We start from the raw sequence: 9,133 nt of genomic DNA, 5'->3' as shown, positions 1-9,133 counted from the left end.
GACTCACCGCACCTTCCAGCCCGTTATACTCGGTCGTTGTTTCGTGATTGTCTTCATGCTGCCTTTTCGACCAAGAAAATGTGCTTGTGTACAATTTGCATATAAATGTGCCTGCAAATAGGTTGATAGAGACCCCCTTCCTCAAAATTAATGTAATAAATCTAATCAGATTGTACATCTAATGCGAAGCCTTCAGGAGATTGTTAACAACGAAAAGTAAACTCTGGCTTTTTGTAAATCAGTAGGAAATGTTGTTTTAATGAGCTTGTACTGACTTCCAATACTGCAGAATGTATATTCCACGAAGGGCTTCCAGCTGAATGCGCACACGGAATTCATCTTATTTGGATGACAGGCTTGACATCCATCACTATTGGAGCGTGCACTGCAGATTATATTGAATGGAAACTTCCCGGCAGGCAGGTGATCTGATGCCTGAGCGTGGCTCCCTGATCAAATTGCACGTTCGTTTCTTCCCCGATCTCCCACGAATTATGAGAAGTGCATTTGTTCAGTACAGGGGTGTAGCATTCTGTTTGCTTCAGTGATGATTCTCAGCACAAGCTGATTCAAAATAATCAAAGCAATAGGCAGGTCCATTTTTTCACCCAAACCCGAAGTGGCTTTTTAATAATGGATTTGTTTTGCCAGTTATGCCTGACAAACTGCCTTGTATTGGTTTAGCATTGATCTGAAGGGAAAAGGCCTCCATCCACTGTCATCATAGTAGAATTCCTTTTTTTCCTTCACAGCCAAGATAGCTCATTGTTCTCGAGTTACTTTAAATCGCATTACCAAAACCTTGCGGACTACAGTGACGCATGCACAGTATCATTTAAGGTGAAAGCCATCCCTGGCACTAAAGTCGTTCTTTTGTGAGCCTCCTGTTTTCTGAGGGATGCTGCTATAACCATGTTTCCTAAATACAGGAGAGAATGCCTTTTTCCTTGCAGTTTCTAGATGGCTTGGGTAGTCCTAAAGTTTTGGTGGCTCTCTAAGTTCGTTTGGGCATTTGGGCAGCTAACCTATTATGAGTTTTTGTCTGTTTTAGGAAGAAACTGTGGTCGGCATTTCCCATGTGATGCTGCGTGCTGAGCGCGAATCTCCTTCATGTCCAGGACCAACTTTCCAGCTTCATCTTTGGTCTTAACCCTCCCGGACGCGTACTTGGTTTCCTGACAGTCGCTGCAATACAGCCTTGTTGGAGCCATCCGGGTACTCCCTCCGCTCGAACTGGGCCGTGTGGATTTCTTTCTGCCCATTGCTGAGCACGATGGTTTTGTCTCCATTCCTGGGAGAGGAGAACCACGTGGTCAGGCGGCCCGTGCCAGGGCCAGTGCTGCCAGTGTGGAGGCCAGTGGGGGGGTGAGGGAGCACAGGGTGATGCCTCCACCCGGGTCTGGAGCCCTCCTTCCAAATCTCGGTAGGTGAAGGTGCAGAAGGCCACAGACAGGGGCAGGAAAGGTGCCGGGTGGGCTCAGGGCATTGGTGGAAGCTGGGTGTGGATGAGAGAGGGCAGGTGGGGAGGGCCAGGAGGCAGGGCATGAAGTCAGCCACCTGCAGGCTGAAGGCTGTGCTGACAGCTGGATCTGATGGTGGGAGGGATGGCAGGGTTGACACAGGGACTGATAGGGACACACATAGAATCATATCAGAACAGTGGCCCCGGACGTGACAGGGAAGATTCTGACTGCTGTGAGGAAGCTGGGGGAGTCTAAGGTAATTGGCCAGGAGAGAAAGGGGAGAGCTGGGGCCACAGAACTGGGAGAGGGGCAGAGGTGGGGCAGTGAGGAGACACAGCCACAGAGCTCGTGGTGACTTGGGTATTGGGAAAGAAAGGGAAGACCTAGAACAGCTTCCCACGCTCTCCCTCAGGCGGCTGCGTGGATCTTGACTCTCTGCACAAACCAGCATTGAAATAGCAGCTCTGATGAGTGCTTGCTTGGTGTGCCTTAAACACTGGTGTGCACGTGCTCTGCAATTGACTCGGGCTTCTAGACCGCGTGGTCTGAGGTGGGGACACACTGAAGACTGGAGTGATTTGTTTTTTTTGAGATGGAGCCTCACTCTGTCACCAGGCTGGAGTGCAGTGGCGTGATCTTGGCTCACTGCAACCTCTGTCTCCCTGGTTCCAGTGATTCTTCTGCCTCAGCCTCTGGAGTAGCTGGGACTACAAGCAGGTGCCACCAGGCCCAGCTAATTTTTGTATTTTTAGTAGAGATGGGCTTTTACCATGTTGGCCAGGATGGTCTCAATCTCTTGGCCTTGTGATCTGCTTGCCTCGGCGTCCCAAAGTGCTGGGATTACAGGCATGCCCCACCGCACCTGCCGACTGTAGGGGTTTTTATGGTTATAATGCAAACACGCTAATGTCGGGAAGTAAAGGCCTAAAAGTCAATTCGAATCCCACAGTCTCCAATAAGGGATTCAAATCAAGGCCGTAAGACAAAACTTCTAGAGTCGATGACATTATTTTCTACTATTTATACAAGGACTTAAATGCTTACAAAATTTTAAATTAATTTAAAGAAATTATTAAGTACAAAAACCAAAAATTGGGGATGTTTTGGATTCCCATCGTCTGACATTACCAACCTTTCTCTTACGATTGTCCCGTCAGGAAACAAGGTCTCTTCCCGTCCATCCTGGAAGCGTTCCACTGTCCCATCGGGAAACACAATTTCTCTGGAGCCGACAGGGTAGAATTTTTCTGTAAAATGCATTTTTAAGTGTATGTTACATTGAATCTGTTTAGAAACATGTTATATCTAAATAATCTATAAAATATTAATGAGATTAAATAATCTATAAAATATTCATGAGATTTATAGAGACAGAGTATTTTCTAATCATCTGGCTTTATAACTAGCATTGCAAGGTATAATATAAAATGCCCAGTGGTTTGAATTTTACATAAATGATGAATAATTTTTAACAGTAGTGTATTTCAAATATTGCATGAAACATACTCTTATACCAAAAATTACTTGCTATTTATCTGATATTCAAATTCAATGAAATACTTGAATCTTTATTTGTTAATCTGGCAACCGTATTTATAATAAAGGTTTAGGGACTTAAATACTATATGAAAATACTCAAGAAGAAAAACTGCATGAACACCTGAGAGCACATTTGCTGTGTTTCACTCTTTCAACTAGGACATAAACAACATGCATACGTATCTTTGCAAATTTGGTAAATTTCTATGTCTAAACCAGGACACGTGTGTCACTTAGCTGCTTAAACATATTTTGTAGTGATCCGCTCTGCTATGGGCTGAATGCCGTGCCCTCCCCAAATTCCTATGTTGAAACCTAATCCCCAAAGCAATAGTTTTGGGAGATGACGGCTTTTTTGGGTGACGGGGTCATAGGGATGGAGCCCCATGGATGAGATCAGTGCCTTTACCACAGGGACCCCAGAGAGCTGTCTCGCCCCTTCCACCATGTGAGGCTGCAATGAGAAGACGCTGTCTTCGAACCAGGCAGCAGCCGTCACCAGACAGGGAAGCTGCCGGCCCTTCATTATAGACTTTCAGCCTCCAGCACCGCTGTGGACAGGCCAGCCTGTCTATGCTATTTTGCTGCGGCAACCTGAACAGGATGAGGCACACTCCATAAAGAACTGATATTCAGCATGAGTTTTTGTACTGGCTCTGTCATTTTTTATTTAAACTTGAACATCTTGCTCTAGGCAGAATGACCTTGGTCTCATGAAGACACAAAACGTAGATTCTCCCAACTTTGCTCAAGTGATCTTCCTGGCTGAAATTTCCCTCTCCCTCCCATATACTCTCTGACTCTCTGAGTCCTTTGTTTGAGGTCAAAGGTCCAGCATTAACCCCACAGTCGGTGCCCTCTGCTTCTGAATGCTTTTGACTCTTGCTACGGTAAACATTCAGTTTTACATTTTCATATCGATTTGCAGTTTTCAGCTGGATAATGAATTGTAGTAAAGAGCCATAATTCACCCTCCACCGCATCCTCCAGGGATGAATAACAGTGATATTCACCTTCACAGGAGACAGAACCCTTGGACGCTGAGGAAGTCACTGCGGGGACTGCTGAAAAGCTGCTGCACTGCGTCTAATTCATTGTGGGGTCAGGGATGTGATTACAGCACCTGCATGTGGTCTACATTCACAGCTGACTGCATGTGTTTGCAACAGAAGGAAAAGCTGCCGAAGTAAACTGAATTGATTTGTTTCCATTTGTTCTTCTTTTTATTGAGATGGAATCTCCCTGTCTCCCAGGCTGGAGTGCAGCGGCACGATCTTGGCTCACTGCCACCGCTGCCTCCTGGGTTCAAGTGGTTCTCCTGCCTCAGCCTCCCATGTACATGAGACTATAGGCATGTACCACCATGCCCAGCTAATTTTTGTATTTTTAGTAGAGACAGAGTTTCACCATGTTGCCCAGGCTGGTCTCAAACTCCTGTCCTCAAGTGATCTGCCTGCCTTGGCCTCCCAAAGTGCTTGCATCACGTGGGAGCCCCCATACCCAGCCTCCATTTGTTCTTTTAATATCTTCACTTATTTTTTATTTGTATTGTCAACGGTTAGCAGTTCCTGCAGATAAGGGACAGTGTGTATATATGTGTGTGTGTCTCTCTTTGCATATTTGGGACAAGGCTTTGCAGTGTCACCCAGGCTGGATGGCAGTGATGTGAGCATGGCTCACTGTAGCCTCAAACCCAGGGCTCAAGTGATCTTCCTGCCTCAGCCTCCTGAGCAGCGCCACAAGCACATGCCACCACGCCTGGCTAATTATTTTATTTTTTGTAGGAACAGGGTCTTGTTATGTTTCCCAGGCTGGTCTCTAACTCCTGGCCTCAAGAGACTCTCCCGCTGTGGCCTCCCAAAGCACCAGAATAACTAGTGTGAGCCACCATGCCCAGCCCACAAAATACATTTAAGAAAAATGAACACGGTGAAAAATCTGACAACTGAGGAAAAATTCTACCCCTTAAAGTAATTCTTAGCACAAAATTGTAGAAGATGGTTTTCCTGTTGTATACGAATGGAAAATTCTGGAGAAATTGGGAACTCCTTTTTGGGTCAACAGCTGAGAGCTACTGAGTTCACTCACTGCCCGGTACATATCAGCGCACGACTCCTGGCTGATTTGTCTGAATTTATAAGAACCATGCATGTGACACACAACTGCATCTGTAAATGGAAGGAGTGGAAACAATGGGGCTTCTGTGATTCTTTTCCTGAAATACCAGCCATAGGCAGAGGTGTTGAACGTATGATAAATATACCCAAGAACAGCAACAGAACTTAGAATTCCTGCTGGAAGATTAACTGATCGGAGACGTTCTACATGGACCAGCTGAGAGTCAAAGCGTTAGGCCTTTTAAGGAGAAATAAAATGCAGAAATACTTTCTTTTTCAAAAGACTGGCGTTAACAATCAATCACGCAGCATGGCCTTTGCAAACCAGCAAGCGTAATTTTTCTTTGTCGAATGTTTGCTGGAGGTCACTCAAGAGAATGATTGCTCTTGTGTCCACTTTGGCGCTACACGCCCAGTCAGAGCCTAAATGACAGTCTGTGAATGCAAAAATCCTAACAAGACACATGGCTGCACTGGATGAAACATTAGGACAAAAAGAAGAAGGGTTGAGAGCCAGGAACTCGTAGGACAGCCTGAGTCAAAGCAGGTTCGAGGCCTCTCTGGAGATCCGCCCTGTCACGGGGGAGTAGATGCCCCACAGCGGCCTTGATTCTGCTGTGGCAATGGGGCAGATAGGATATCCCACCCACGCATCCACTACAAATACCGAGGAATGCTCAAAAAAGTCACAAAAACCCTGTGAAATGAACAGCGAAGCTCAGTGAAGGGCCACAAATCCCAGAGGGTGCTGGAGCGCAGAGCCAGACCGACTTCGGCTGCCCTGGGGTCCTCTGCAGTCTCCGGAAGGCTCAGCCCTTGGTCACTTTGCTGGGACAGGACAAAGGGCTTTGTCTGGGAATTGGAACTGAGTCCATGCTTAAAGAGCACACGCTCAGAAGGTTAGAGGTCCAAGGAAAGAGGGAACTGGAAAATATCTCCCTGCCGGCAAATGGAGAGCACCAGGGAGCACAGCTTTCTTTCTCCCTCAGAGCTCTTTCCACAGGATGTCTCACTACAGAGTGACCCTCATTTACCCTTAGGAATTACAGTTCTGCTACCTGTATCTGGGACACCTTAAACTAAGAAGCTATCATGAAGTGATCCCAGGCTGGTGGTGGCCTGGCACACCTGGCAGAAGCAAATGCAAAGCTTTCTGTATAGACTCTCCCAGACCGGGCCCCATAGGATTGTCACCTAACACATGCCACCAGCACATATTAGAAATAGGCGAGGGAGCTCAACACCATGGGGAAGCACCAGCAGAGACGAGCAGCAGCAGCCAGCACCACGTGGAGCCCCCACACAGCAGGCACGGTGCTGCCAGACACAGATGTCAAGGCAAATGTTTGTAGAATATATGCTAAAGATTAAAGGAGGAAATTAAAACTAGAGAGAAAAAAATTCTATGTGAATTTGAAAAAGAACAAATGAAATGAATATAATCTTCAAAATCGAGGCCAAGTGATGTATTACATAGGACGTAATATTCCGCTGAAGAGATAACTCAGGAACCAGATGAAGAATTGACCCAGATGGTAACAAGAAAGCATAACATGTGAAGAGGGAAGGAGGCTAGAATGAGGTGGTGTCATGCAGCTATAATTGGAGGTCCAGGAAGAGAAAGAATGGAGCAAAGGTAAGATTGGTAAAGGCAATCGTGAAATTCCCTGAACTTGATATGGTTGTCAGATAAAATACAGGACACCTAGTGAAATCTGAATTTTCACATAAACTACAAATAACTTATTAGTGTAATTATGTCCCACATATTACATGGAATATACTCATAACAAAAAAATTATTTGTTCTTTGCCTGAAATTCAAATTCAGCTGGGCATCCTCCATTTTTATCTGCTAAGTCTGGCAACCCTAGCTTATGAAAGACACAGTGATTATATTTAAGGTGCACAACAAATCCCCAATACAATGAACAAAATTAAATCCATAGCTAGACATATCATAATGTAACTGGAGACAGAACAGTTCTTAAAAGCAGAGAGAGAGGGAAAAATATCACATATGAAGGAAGAAATTAGGCCACCATCGGATCCTCCAGCAGACACTGTGTGGGAGTGGAATGAAGTCCTCAACACACTGAGACAAGCCATTGTTCAAGATTCTCCAATGGCTTCTCCACAGCGGTCTACACGGCCTGGCTCCTGGCACTTGGACCGCATCTCCTCTACCCCTGCCATACCGGCCTCCTTGCTCTTCCTCAGACACACCACGCACTTTTCACAGCTCTCTCTCACTCTGGAATGTTCTTCCTGACATGCACACAGCTGCCTCTCCCACATCACTCATGGCTCCTTGAAATATCGCCCTCAGTGAGGCCAACGCCCACAGACGGGCCCCTGAGACAGCAGCCCAGCACACTCCCTCTCTGCTTTCTACACTTTTCTCTTTTGCTGTAGTTTTTCCCACAGCCTAATATTTTATGTTGATTTTTGTTTTTACCTGATTATTGTATGCTTCCCTCCAATAAAATGTCATGAAATAAGAACTCTTTACAGATTTGCTCACCGTGGAATCCCCAGTCGTAAAACAATGCCTGCCACACGGTGGCCAGTAGCATCTATGGGACGAGGGGTCAGAGGTGCATCAGGATGAGTGATCACTCACGAACAAGGCAAAACCAAGGACATTTTCAGATGAGCCGAAACTGAAGGGTTGACTGCCCCGTCTCTTAGTGCTCGTCGCGTAGAAGGCAATATTGTCTTCAAGAAGAAAGGCCAAGATTCGAGAAAGAAGAGTGAGCCCCAAATTCTGCGTAAATTTAAAAAGTCTAAAGTAAACACTGGCGACATAAGCAGCACAGTAATAAGCATTACTAATACTGAGGGTGAAAACAGCTTAGATAAAAATCCTGGCAGAAGCCAACACAATGGTGTGGAAGATTGGGGAGGAGAATTCCAGCTAAAAGACTCTGAGTTCCTTGTGGAGGACAGTAAGGACAGCGATACATTTCCAAGTTGTGAAGTGAAACCTCAGGTTAAAAGGAAAGTTATTTGCAGATTATATATGTGTATATTTAATGTGTGTTTCTTAGAAGAACACATTGAAATGTAAATATTTAGAATCAGCAAAAGAGAAAGAATAGAAACAGATATACTGGGCATATATTAACTAAAAGAAAGCTGCTGTACCTATTAGATTTAATGGATTTAAAGCAGAAAGCATTAAGGGTATCAAAATAAGCATCACTGATTAAGGATTTTAAAAAAGAAACCATTTCATCAGAAAAATTACAAATAAATATTAGAAAATGTATAATCAAACTGGGATAGTTTAAACACAGTTCTCTCATTATCTAGTGCAGTGGTCCCCAATCTTTTTGGCACGAGGGACCAGTTTCGTGGAAGACAGTTTTTCCAGGGACTGGCACGGGGGTTGGGGCGGGGTTGGAGAATTCGAGTGCACTGCATTTATTGTGCATTTTATCTCTTATTATTACATTGCAATGAAATAATTATACGACTCACCATAATGCAGCGTCAGTGTGAGCCCTGAGCTTGTCTTCCTGCAACTAGAGGGTCCCATTTGGTGTGATGGGAGACAGTGACGGATCATGAGGCATCAGATTCTCACGAGGAGCCCGCAACCCAGATCCCTCGCACGTGCGGTTCATGACAGGATTCCTGCTCCCAGGAGAACCTAATGCTGCCGCTGATCTGACAGGAGGCAGGGCTCAGGCGGTCATGGAGTGACAGGGAGTGGCTGTCAGTTCAGAGAAAGCTTCCCTGCTCACCTCCTGCTGTGGGGCCCAGGCCCTAAAAGGCCCGAAGCCTGGGGACCCCTGATCTAATGGATCAGCCTGATTTTTAAATTTAGCAAAGATGTAGAATATATGAAAACAATTTTGAAAAAAAAATTCCAATTAAAGGCATTAGTACATTCATGCACCTCACATAGAATTCCCAAGCACATACAGAACATTTGAGGAAAATAATGCTGATTTACGAGGCCACGAAGCAAGCCTGGTTTAACAGACTTCAAGGAAAGGTAGTAATACAG

At 45.3% G+C, this 9,133-nt stretch overlaps 1 pseudogene; it reads right to left on the bottom strand.

The window, feature by feature from the left end:
• Positions 1–238: 238 nt before the first annotated feature.
• Positions 239–8,722, bottom strand: LOC116546441 (annotated as a pseudogene).
• Between the last annotated feature and the right edge of the window lie 411 nt (positions 8,723–9,133).

The sequence above is a fragment of the Sapajus apella genome, unplaced genomic scaffold, assembly GCF_009761245.1.
Source record: "Sapajus apella isolate SASKATOON/1434 unplaced genomic scaffold, GSC_monkey_1.0 scaffold904, whole genome shotgun sequence".
NCBI lineage: Eukaryota > Metazoa > Chordata > Mammalia > Primates > Cebidae > Sapajus > Sapajus apella.
The sequence above is the reverse complement of the archived record's forward strand: the minus strand, read 5'-3'. Positions and strand labels throughout refer to the sequence as shown.